The sequence below is a fragment of the Macaca thibetana genome, chromosome 16 (assembly GCF_024542745.1).
Source record: "Macaca thibetana thibetana isolate TM-01 chromosome 16, ASM2454274v1, whole genome shotgun sequence".
Taxonomy (NCBI): Eukaryota; Metazoa; Chordata; class Mammalia; order Primates; family Cercopithecidae; genus Macaca; species Macaca thibetana.
In genome coordinates this window covers 4,460,573-4,473,479 of record NC_065593.1, presented here as the reverse complement: position 1 = coordinate 4,473,479, position 12,907 = coordinate 4,460,573, and the positions used below count along the sequence as shown (strand labels likewise).

The 12,907-nt window shown below is 52.3% G+C and overlaps 1 protein-coding gene across 1 annotated transcript in view; it reads right to left on the bottom strand.

Moving 5' to 3' along the window:
- The window catches only part of PIGL (phosphatidylinositol glycan anchor biosynthesis class L), a 679,575-nt gene that overhangs the window by 656,921 nt on the left and 9,747 nt on the right, over window positions 1-12,907 (bottom strand). The window lies entirely within an intron of this gene.

Below are 12,907 nucleotides of genomic sequence, written 5' to 3'. Positions count from 1 at the left end.
ACTCCCCCCACCCCTTCCTGGATTCCTGTGACGCAGGAATCCCTCTGGTCTGTGTGGAGGAACCCAGAGCAACTTGAGCCAGAAGTGGATGTCCAAGACGGCATGAGTCACCCCTCAAAATCAGGACCAGTGAGGGCCTGAAGAGGCCACACCGTCTCTGGCAGCCTGGCCACTTCTCACTTCTCTGGGAAAGTGGCCTGGAGCTCGCATGGCATCTGGGCCCAGCCTCTGCCTCTGACCTGCACTGCCCCCTGTGTCACCCGCCTCCAGGGTGACCCTCGTCCTGGCATTCAGACAGCTCCACTCACTGCTTCAAACAAACCTCTTCCACCCTGGTTCAAACATTAACCAGCTGTGTGACTTTTTAGAAGCCCTTCCCGTGTTTAAAAACCAAGCTGGGAGGATGCTGCACCACTGCCATGATGGTTCTCACTGAACCGTCACAGGAAAAAGCATTTCTTGCGCCATGGCTGTGTGCAGAATAGGCTTCCCACGGTTGAGTCCCCCAGGCCCCCAGAGACACTGCCAGTGAAATGCCATCAGCCTCAAGCATGGTTCTTGGTACCCAGCCCTGGTAAAACCACGTGTCTCAGGCCTTCTGAACCACAGTGCCCACAGCCCTGGCTGGGTTTTGTCCCAGGGTACAAGACTGGCCAACCCCTGGCTGAGCTGGAAGAATAGCTCCCTCAGCTGGCAGGGACCTGCCCCTGTTGCAATTTGGACTAAGTAAATACTGATAGGAGCAGCCTGCATGCCAGGCCAGGTGGGACAGAGGCAAACTCTGCCCTCACAGAGCTTAGAAGCTAGGGTTGGAAATCATGGGAAAGGGTCAGACACCCAAGAGAAACAAGTGCTGTTGTCCGTCAAAAGTAAACTTACTGCATTCTATAAACTAAAAACAAACAAATGTTCTCCTGCATTGCATAGCAAAGGAAAAGACCAAATGACTCTGCCATGCAACAACTTAGATCAATCTCGCAGATAAAGTTGGACGAAAGAATCCAGATGCAAAAGAGCATGCACAGTATGGAATTCAAAAACAGGCAAAAGTCATCTATGGAGACAGAAGTCAGGGTGGTGGTTTCCTGGTGGGGCTGGTGGAGGATGGGGTTATTGATGGGAAGGAGGCACCAGGGAGCTTTCTGGGGTCCTGGAAATGTTCCATGTCTTCATCTGGGGTGTGATGACGGGGTGGACACATTTGTTAAAAGGCATTGAGTTGCACACCAACGTTTGTGTGCTTTGCTGTAAATTTTGCCTCCATTTTAAGAAGAGGAGGGAAGAAGAACCCATGGGGAGACCAGCTGGGATCCCTTGCTGCTGACTCGTGGGCATTGCCTTCGTGCCTCATGATTGTTGGGCCATTAAGGCCTCCTGGCAGCCTGGTAGACCTAGAAGTATCTATGCCAATAAGACACAGATTGTTGGCTCCACCCCCAGTTTCTGAGTCAGGAGGTCTAGGGGGGCCCTGGAATTAGCATTTCTAACAAGCTTGCAGGCCATGCTGAAGCTCTGGCCCAGGAACTGTGCTTTAGAAGAGACAGTAGAACGTGGTGCTGGCTACAGCATGTACTGTGAGATCCCTCCAAGCTGGGAAGGACCCAGGTAAGTTCACAGAGGAGGTGCCCTTGAAAGATCAGTAAGATCTGAAAATGCCCAGACAAGCAGGAACTGCTGGTTCCAGGGAAGGAAGTCAGTGTGAGGCAAAGCAGAGAGGCTGGGAAGTGCAGCGAACAGCATCCCAGGCCTCAGGAGGGCAGGGCTGGCAGACAGATGTCTGAGTCCATTTTGTGCTGCTATAACAGAATACCTGAGACTGGGTCATTTATAATAATCAGACATTTATGTGGCTCATAGTTCTGGAGGCTGGGAAGCCCAAGGGCATGGTGCCGGCCCGAGCCCAGCATTTGGTGAGGGCCTTCTGGCTGCCTCATCCCATGGTGGGAATCAGGAGGGTGAGAGACGAAACTCACAGTCTCGAGGCCTTTTATAATCAGCATTAATCCATGCGTGACGGTGGGCACCTCAGAACCTAAACACCTCCTATCAGGCCCCGCTCCCAATACCATTGCACTGGGGGCTAAGTGTTGAATACGTGCCTCTTGGGGACACATTCAATCCACAGAAAGAGGACGTCGGCTAAGTGTTGAATACGTGCCTCTTGGGGACACATTCAATCCACAGAAAGAGGACGTCGAGGCTTCTGCTTAGGAGGTTTGGTTCTGCAAGATAAAGCTTGAAAATAGGAGGAAGCTCCAGAAAAATGGCCCTCCCCCACCCCCACTGTGGGATTATGTTCCAAAGTCAGAAAGTGAGGCACAAACCACGCGTGGTCATTTACCTGTGACAGCCTGTGATTGGCCTATGAAGGTAGATAGCCTAGTTCAGGGCTAAAGGGCTGAAGCAGAGCTGAGTTCACTGGCTGAGAGCCAGTAAAGCCATCCGTGTGCATTAAGCGCTTATATTGGATGACAAACCTGGACAAAGAGCCCTCCAGCCCTTCCCTGTAAAAAGCAGGAGCCGGGCAGAAGGGCAGAGATGCAGCACAGCCGGGTCCAATGTGGAGGGCAATGTGGGGCAGGGCCAGGAAAGGGGCCTGCAGCTGTTGGTAGGCAAGCGGGTAAACAAACCCATTACAGTGGAGGTGTGCTGCTGACCGCCTTTCCTGCAAGCTCATGGGCCGCCTTCACAGCACTTTCCCGGCTGTGTTTTCAGTGTAATCTTACAACTATTCTGTCAAAACACCATGTTAAACACTAGTTGAAAAGTCACTGTGCAGAATTGCCATATAATCTAGTAATTCCACTTTTGGGTGCATACCAAAAAATACGCAAAAAATAATTGAGATCAGGGTCTCCAACATATATTTGTTCACCCATGTTTATAGCAGCATTCTTTACAACAACCAAAAGGTGGAAGACACCGAAATGACCATCGCTAAACAAAATGTGGTCTATGTGCACAATGAAATATTATTCAGTCTTACAAAGGAATGAAATTCTGGCAGGTGCTACAATACGGAAGAATGTGAGGACGTAATATTCTGGGAAAAAAGCCAGCCACAAAAAGAGAAACTCTATATGATTCCACTTATATGAGCTAAGGGAATGGGGAATGAGGAGTTACTGTTCATTGGAGACAGAGTTTCAATTTGAGGAAGACAAAGAAGTTCTTGAGATGGACGGTGGTAATGGTTGCACAACAATGTGAATGTGTTTAATGCCACTGAACTGTACACTTCACAATGGTCAAGACGGTAAGTTTTATGTGGACAAAAAGAACATGCTGTGTTTGGCCAGGTGTGGTGGTTCTTTCTCCAGATTGTTGGCTCCACTCCCAGTTTCTGAGTCAGGAGGTCTAGGGGGCCCTGGAATTAGCATTTCTATCAAGACTGCACGCCAAGCTGAAGCTCTGGCCTAGGAACTGTGCTTTAGAAGAGACAGTAGAACGTGGTACTGGCTACAGCATGTACTGTGAGATCCCTCCAAACTGGGAAGGACCCAGGTAAGGATTACATGCCTGTAATCCCAGCACTTTAGGAGGCCAAGACGGGCAGATCACTTGAGGTCAGGAGTTCGAGAGCAGTCTGGCCACTGTGGTGAAACCTCATCTCTACTAAAAATAAAAAAATTAGCTGGATGTGGTGGCACACGTCTGTAGTCCCAGCTACTCGGGAGGCTGAGGTGGGAGAATTGCTTCAAACCAGGAGGAGGAGATTGCAGTGAGCCGAGATGCGCCATTGCACTCCAGCCTGGGCGAAGAGTGAGACTCTGCCTCAGGAAAAAAAAAAAAAAAAGAACATGTTATGTTTGTATTTAGGATCTAGGCTTAGCTACGTCTAACAACAGTGGCTTTAACAAGACAGAGGTTCATTTCTCCAGCACATGGTCTAGGGGTGGCAGGGCAGGGCTGTGGTGGCAACTCTGCTCCATGCAGTCATTCAGGGATCCACCCTCCTCTCTCCCATCCCTAGGGTGTTTCTCTCGTCCGTGTAGCTCAAGACAGTGCACCATCACATCCACATCCTAAACAACAGGGTTAAGAAAAAATGGAAAAGGGCTTACCTCCAGCTTAATAATTTTTTTTTTTTTTTTTTTTTAGAGACTGGGTCTCACTTTGTCACCTAGGTTGCAGTGCAGTGGCACCATCATAGCTCACTGCAGCCTAGCCTGGGCTCTAGGAATCCTTCCACCTCAGCTTCCTGAGTAGCTGGGACTATAGCCACATGCCACCATGTCCAGCTGAATTTTTTTTGGGGGGGGGGTTTTGTAGAGATAGGGTCTCGTTATGTTGCCCAGGCAGGCCTTGAACTCCTGGCCTCAAGAGATTCTCCCACCTCGGCCTCCCATAGCTCTGGGATTACAGGCATGAGCCACCGTGAGCAGCCAGCTCCCACCTCCTGTGAAGCACTGTCATTTGGGGCCTCTGTTCTAGAAGGGGGTGCCATTGCTGCTTGGTGTGTTGTCCATCCCCTCCACAGGATGGCAGCTACACTTAATCTCTGGTGGCCACCATGGAGGTGCTCTTCTCAGGTTGGCCTTCAAGAGAGAAGCCTCTGCAAGAAGTGCAGTCAGCTGACAGCCTCCAGCTACTTGGGGATCTTCCGCCACATTCAACTCATCCTGCCCAACCTGGGACCCCACTACTGGCCATCTTTGCTCCAGAGACCCCTGGGGCCGGCTGAGGCTCCCCCGCCCAGCTCTTCAATGGCCCCTGTCCTTCACAAGCATTGTGCTTGGTGCGCTCCAGGCTCTCCCTGACTACTCTGCCCCTCGCCCCTTTCTCCTTTACAGCTCCTTCTCCTAACACAGTTCTTGCATTTCTAACTCCAATCTGTTGTCTACTTCCCAGGGGACCTGAACTGACACTTTTGCCCCAGGTCACACCCCCAGGACCCAGACGAGTGCCTACCACATAGTAGACACTCAACAGAATTTCCAAGTGAGCACAAAAAACACAGTGGGCAGTCAATACGTGTATGTTGAACTCAGCAAATTGCAAAGCAGCTGGGAAACAGCCATCGCCGGCTTCCCTGAGCGTGATGCTCCCGCAGCCGTGTCAGCTGCGGTGCTTTGCCAATGCGAACAGGAGTGGAGAGTTAGACCCAGGCGCACTCCAGGTGCTGGGCCCCTTGCTCAATGCAGCCCCTTCCTGCCACCTGCAAAGTGGGGTCTTCCTGAGCCCACAGAGGGCACAGAAGGAAACATCTGCTCCCGGCCATACAGGCCTCCCTGGCATGGGTACTCTGAGAGTCCCGGTCCTGGGAGCCAGGAATAACAAAGAGGCTGCCAGGGCCAGGACCCTGGGACTCTGGCTGAGGGCAGAGCATGCCTCTTCGGTTTGCTGGGCAGGAGGCTGATTGGGCTAAATGGGTTTTGTTGATGCTGACCCTTTGTTCCTCCATGGCGGCTCCATCTGAGGAGTGTTTTGGAGGCTGTTCATTCTCCCTGCTTCCCCTGCTGCCGCCCCAGAGACAAGGAGAGCAGCCTCCCAGTGGCCTGCTGGTTTGTAAAAGAGTCAGGTGTGGGAGGTTGCATCATGTGCTTCTCTGGACTCACGGTCTGCAAGGATGTATGACAAGTGTGGCTGTAGGTCGATGAGCTGTGTGTGGCTTAGTAATGGGCAGTGGATGAGCCAGCGGGAGCAGCAGGTGGCCCAGGCCCCAGGGATGAACATGGGGGAGCTGGGTCTGATGTAGGTAGGAAGGAGACGTCAGCAGCAGCAGCCCCAGGGCATCGGGGCACAGGGTACGGGAGTGGGGGCAGAGACAAGCCAGAGATGCCTGGATGATCCATTCTGCCGAAATAACAACCTTGAATCCAGGGCTGGGCCTGGCTGTGACTTGGCCTGGACAGGGCTGGTGAGCAGCAGGTGTGCTGACTGCAGTTGAGAAGCCATCGGTGTCAGACCAGAGTCCCCGGGCTCTGCACCTGAGGCTGCTGCGAGGGGAGAGCAATAGGGGCTCAGGCATGTCGAGGAGGTAGGTGGGCACATGGAGGTGGGGCTCCAGGAAGGGGACATGAACACAGCAGGTCTTGGAGCTTTCTCCTTCAGGGGCAGGGGCAGGAGGACGGCCACCTGGCTTCACCACGAAGGGCCCGAGAGCACGGCACGGAGGGAGAAGCAGATCTGGAGAGAACACTGGCTGGTCTGTGTAGGGAGGTGGAGGAACAGGTTGAAGAGGGAAGAATTCCTGACACAAACCCCGAAATGACAAAGGGAAAGAATGACAAATCCAATTACACAAACATAAGTAACTTCCAAAGACCAATCACAAAAACAATCACAAAGTCCCCACCAACACAGCTGAAAGTAAAACAATCAGCCAAGAAGAAATATTTGTCACCTGCAGACCATGGCAGACAGAGGATTTTATTTTAAAGCACCCTACAAATCACTAAGAAAAAACCCCAAAGAAATAGCAGTCTGGAAAAGGACACAAAGAGGGAACGTGCAGAAGAAGTGCCAGCAGCTGCCAAACCCACGGTCCACAAAATCCTGGGTCAAACAGGCAGGAGACAACATGACAAGGTGCCACTCTCTGCCCATCGGTTTGGCACAGATTTAAAAACAAGGACCCGGTATTGCCAAGGATGTGGGGAAAGAGCCCTGTGGGTGAGGGCGTCAATGGGACAATGCCTGTCAACTTCTAGAATAATCATGTGTGCTTCCTTTTGATCCAAGAATCCCACTGGGGTGGATTATTCCTGTAGAAATGTTTGCTCAGGTGTGTGAAGATACCTGCATAAGACTTTTCATCTCAGCATTGTGTGTGATGCTGATGCCACAGCGTGGTGCCAAGATACCTTATGGAGAGGACCTGGAAGGCCTGGCCAAGGGTGGGGGCCATGGTGCTGTGGTCCCTGCCTAGAGGATGCCTGGCTGGTGCAGGGCAAGAGGGAAGTGGTCCTGGAGGCAGCATTGCCTTGATCTAACCATAGGAGTGCACTGGACAGGGGTCCTGTGTGTGTGGGATCGGGGTCCCCCAGGCCCCATCTGTCCCCTCATGCCCGGCGGCATTGAGCAGGTGTCTTAGCCACTCTGACCTCCACATCCTCCTCTGTGAAACGGGGTGTGACGGGACTCCCTCTTGGGCTCCTGAGATCCTGGCATGTGTAGCGCTGTTCAGGTGCAGTTCTAGGCCCTCTACCTTCACTGGGCTTAGGTAGCCTCCTACCAAAGGAGCATGAGAAGACACAGAGAAGCCAAGCAATTGCCTGAGGTCACACAGCTGCCCAGTGGCCGCAGAGGACACAGCTGGTGTTCCATCCATCAATCACCCACCCTCCCCATGCAGGACTTGCCTCTCCATGTCTAAGCCTGGGACGCCCGAGCAGGATCCTTGGGCTGCTTCTCCCAGCTGCAAGGATGGGCAGGCTCCACAGCTGGAGGCCTGGAGAGTCCCTGCCCCAGGAGAGGGTCTCAGCCAACAGTGGCTGTAGGGGTGGTGGACAACTACTCTAGCCCCTTGCTCCTTAGTGTGGCAACCTCTGGGGCCTGCTCCACGCTATCTCCCAGGGCTCCCCGCAGCACAGGGTTCCCCGCAGCACGGAGCCTGGTGCTTCACTGGTAACTGCCTTGATAACGCATACTTTACTGGCTTCTTCCCTCCCCTGCCTCTCGTGCCCTCCCCTGGGGATTCCTGCATCTCTCAAACCAAGCACTTGCTCTGGAATCCTGGTCCCGGGGTCTGACTCTGAGCCCTCGCCCGAGACAGTGGAAAAAGCCAGAGTTGGGCCAGGAAGTCGGGTTCCAGAACCTACTTTTCAAAAGTTTTTGTTTTTGTTTTGATTTGTTTTGTTAAATAAAGAGGCAATGGTGTCTTGCTTCGCTCCGTCATTCAGGCTGGGGTGCAGGGGGCAGGCAGCCTCGAACTCCTGGGCTCAAGCCATCCTCCTGCCTCAGTCTCTTCAAGCGCTGGGACTGCAGGTGTGACCCACTGCAGAATCTGTTCAGTGGGGCGGCTGGACTGGTTTCGACCCACTGGACTGGTTTGCAAAACTCGCCACCCGGCACAGTCTCTGGACATTTTCTTTTTTTTTTTTTTTTTTTTTTTTTTTTTTTTTTTTTGAGACGGAGTCTCGCTCTGTCGCCCAGGCCGGAGTGCAGTGGCCAGATCTCAGCTCACTGCAAGCTCCGCCTCCCGGGTTCACGCCATTCTCCTGCCTCAGCCTCCCAAGTAGCTGGGACTACAGGCGCCCGTCACCTCGCCCGGCTAGTTTTTTGTAATTTTCAGTAGAGACGGGGTTTCACCGTATTAACCAGGATGGTCTCGATCTCCTGACCTCGTGATCTGCCCGTCTCGGCCTCCCAAAGTGCTGGGATTACAGGCTTGAGCCACCGCGCCCGGCCGATGGACATTTTCCTAGATTGTGACAAGGGGCCGCTGCCAGGGGAGAGTGAGGGACCGTTTACCCCCTGTGCCCCTCTGTCCCTGGGTCAGAGCCTGAAATTTATTGCACCCACTCGCCCCAGGGACAAAGTCCTCTGCACAGGGCAGGCAGCCAGCCCCTGGACCAACGCCTCAGGAAGGTAAAGAAGCTGGGTCCACCCGCGCTCGTCACCTCATTTTGGTCCAGGGCAAGCGGTCCAGGGCTCCTCCCGCCTGAACTGGTTCCTCCCAGCCCATCCGGAACCCGGGGTGCGGAGGAGCCTAGTGCTTAGGTCAGAGGCGCCACCTGCTGGTGATCATCAGGAGGTGCTGGCGCCTGGTTCTCTGCTGGAAGACTGGCATCCACTCTGGAGTATCCAGGGCTGTCACCCAGGAGGGCTGTCACGCAGGAGGGCTGTCACCCAGGGAGGCTGTCATCCAGAAGGGCTGTTACTCAGAAGGGCTGTCACCTAGGGGGCTGTTTCAGGAAGGCTGTCATCCAGCCAGGCTTTCACCCAGGGCTGTCATCCAGGGGGTCTGTTACCCGGGACTGTCACCCAGGAGGCATGTCACCCAAGAGGGCTGTCTGCCAGAAGGGTTGTCACCCAGCAAAGGCTGTCACCCAGGACTGTTAACCAGGAGGGTTGTCACCCAAGGCTGTCACCTCTGGCTGTCACTCAGGAGGGCTGTCACCCAGGAGAAGCGGCTGCCCACCCACAGGTGCCTAGGGGCTTTTAGATAAGGTCTGCTTCAAGCTGCTGGGGTGTCCTGTGGCAGTCCTCACACAGTGTTACAAAGGGGGTTTAACACAACAGAAGTTTATCCTGTCAGGCCAGAGTCCAGGATCGAGGGGTCGGCAGGTTCCCCCCTCCTGGCCCCTTCCCTGGCTTCTGCTGGTGGCCGGAAGCCCTCAGTGTTCCTGGGCTCTGGATGCAACCTCTGCCTCCGTCTTCACATGGCCTTCCTTCCTGTGTCTCTGTCCAAATGTCCCCTGCCTTATAATGATACCAGTCACTGGGTTAGAGCCCTCCCTAATCCAGCAAGATCTCATCTTTCCTTGATCACATCTATGAAGACCCCATTTCCAAATCAGGTCACGTTCACAGGTGCTGGGTGGACATGACTTTTGGGGAGGTCGCTACTGAACTCAGCACAGAGATCAGTTCAAACACAGCCCCCTCCCCTCAAAAAAAAAAAAAAAAAAAAAAGGAAAATTTCCCACCAGAATGCAGATTTACAGCTTATGCTGGAAAATCAGAGCTGCCTAATCAATCAGTGTAATCCACTGCATTACAAGAATGAAAGGAGAAACATGATCTTTTTTTTTTTTTTTTTTTTTTGAGACAGGGTCTCCTTCTGTCACCCAGGCTGAAGTGCAGTGGCGCGATCTCAGCTTGCTGCCACCTCCGCCTCCTGAGCTCAAGATCCTCCCACCTCAGCCTCCTGAGTAGCTGGAACTACAAGCATACGCCACACCACCATGCCTGGCTAATTTTTGTATTTTTTTGTAGAGACAGGGTCTCCATGTTGCCCAGGCTGGTCTCTAACTCCTGGGCTCAAGTTATCTGCCTATCTTGACCTCCCAAAGTGCTAGGATTACAGGTGTGAGCCACCACACCTAACTGATAAAGCACATTTATTAGTTTATAGTTTATACTTTAAAACAAAGATGATAACAGCCCTTTCCCAAAACAAACCTCCTTCTCACCTAGGGACTAGACGGCCTTTGTAAGACTAACAAATGAGCCACAAGATTAGAAATTATGGTTTAGGACTCATGCAGCTGGAGGCTACAAGATTCTGCCCCTCCCCAAATTGCTCCTGGGAATTACGTCCCTATTGTAAAACCTAAGATCCGTGCTTGAGAGATTTGCTCTTGATGGATCAACTGGCACCACCCAGATTGATAAACTGCCTCATCTGATTTTGTGGCTCTTACCCAGGAACTGACTCAGCTCAAGAAGACAGCTTTGACTCCCTGTGATTTCATGTCTGACCCAAGCAATCAGCACTCCCGACTCACTGGCCTTCCCCACCACCTACCAAATTACCCTTCCAAACTCTGATCCCCGAATGCTGATGGATCATGCCAATGGAGACTGATTGGAGTATAACTCTGGTCTCTCCTACGGCCAGCTTTGCATGAATTACTCTTTCTCTGTTGCAATTCCCCTGTCTCAATAAATCGGCTCTGTCTAGGCCGCGGACAAGGTGAACCTGTTTGGCAGTTACAGGGGCACCCCTGCTTTCCTGGGGTGTCCACCACAGAGTGCAGAACACAGGTGTGTGGGCCTTTCTGGCAGCTGCCTGTGGTTTGGCCAAGCCCCGCCTCCCCCATGTCTCCCTGGGCTTCCATCCTGTCTCCACTTGCATTTAGGGGTGGCTGCTGCTCTGGGAACATTAGAATCCAGAAGAGAGATGGAGCCACATTAGTTTTCTTCAGGCATCTTTCTAAATGTTTGTATCCAAGTTAATCTCCCTTACTCACTGTGGCATTGCCTTTCTAAGCAATTACCTCTGTGCCTGCTGCTAAAGAACTTCTCACCCAAGAGGGACAGCAGCCCTGGGCACTGCCGTGGGCATTAGGTCCTGTGTTTGATGTGCTCTTGTGATTTTACTTTGTTAGAACCAAATATTGACATGATGGGTTTGGGAATCTCTCTTCTTTTAGCTCCCGATCCAATATGAAATTCAGGAAACCAGTTTGTGACAAACTGCATCTGGCCACTAAGGGAGCCCCTGGGTGACCCCAACACATTCACACCAGTGTATGAAAAATTGCCTGCATTTCAGAGAAGATAAATGGACTTTCCCTCTTCAGATGCTTGAAGGGAGCGCTTTGAGCCGAGTGGTACATGACCTCCCTCCAGCCCTCAGTGGACCTGGGCTGCCTGGCAGGCACTGGAACCTCCCTGGATGTTCCCTCCTGCACCAGCACCACTGCAACATACAGACCCAAGTGTGACTTATTTTGGCTTGGTGTGTATGCTTTTCATTGTGTAAAACTGCTGTTCTTTTGACAATTCAGGAGACTGTTTTGTTTACTGTAACTTTGAAAACAAAAATTGTAACAAAAACATTCCCATGACTGTGCTGTGGTTGGAGACTTTATTACCAACATATTTACACCTTTCTTTTCCCTCTCATTTTCAGGAGCTGTTTCAGGACTCCTCCTCCTCCCCTAATAACTTGAGTCTTTCCCATGTCATAATAAAGCTACATTTTCTTCTGAAAACTGGCAGGTTCTCCCTCCCCAACACAGACAGCCGAGGAGAGGGTGTCAGGAGGGAGAAGAGCAACCAGGGCACACTGGCCTGCATTGGGGCGTCCCTGGTCAGAGTCAGTGGCCAGAGCTGCAGCCTGCCCTCATGCCCAAAGTCTTGTCTGGGTGTCAGGAAGGTCACGCACTCACATTTCACCCCTTTCCGTGACTGGCTCGCTGTTCGTTGACGCTTGTTCCTTCTTTTTAGAGCAGGAAGGTGTCATCTAGGACTCTGTCCTTGGGTGTGCACAAAAGTCACCTGAGGCCCTTGACCTACAGGAATCCTTGCCAGCCTTGGATTGCAAGACCCAGGCTATGGTATAGCAAAGTGCATTTTGTAGCAAGCTCCTTGCTTGATTGGAGAGTCACAAATGGAAAGAAATACTATAATCAGTGGAGAGAAGGTGTACACAGCTATTCAAGAGCACGGTTCTCTGACAGATCACAAGGTGGGGGTAGATCGCTATGACATCGTCTCCCAGCCACCCCCACATACTTTCCCTGCCCTCAGCAGGTCAGGAGTCTCCTGGTTGGCCTCATCTTCGATTCTGAAGCCTCTGAGATCTGAATAGTTCTGCCCCCTCCTTTTTCAGATGCCTCTGTGGCAAACCTTTGTTATTTGACTTTCTTTGCATGAAAACACCAAGAACACCAGAGAACACCCTGGGTTTCAGACTTAGTCCTGTCTTCTCATATTAAATAGAGCCATTGTTGTGTTCCCCTGGGGGAAGCTTCACTCTGCCTGGGTCCTCAGACCTTCCAACCAGCAAAGCTCCATTTCTCCAGGACAGGCATAGGAAAACTTTGTGACTGAGACATTCCACGCAATACTGAACATCGCCCACTTTCACACCTTCACTCTCTCAGAACTACACCTCTGGCTGTCGGAGAGTCAGCACCGTATACTGGTTTCCAGTAGAAAGCATAACATTTATCTTGTAAGACAAACCATCACTTCAGTGTAACTGAGCGATGCTTCCAGGTGGTGGCTGACGTAGTGAGAACAGTTAGTTCCCTGATCGGGGCCATGGCTCCATGTCCCTCACTGTGAATGGGGTACCCTGGTCTCAAGCAATGCCCTGTGGGCTGCTGTGATGGCAACAGGCAGGGCCGGCGAGTCTGTGTCCAGGTAGGAGCTCTCTGCAGTGAAAGCCGATCTCAACCCTCTCCACAATGTGGGTAGCCTGCCCACAGGTGGCCAACCGGTCCTCCTGGGAAACAGTGCCAGCCCAGGGATCGACACCAAGTCTCTCAGCAGATGGGGCACTCGGCAG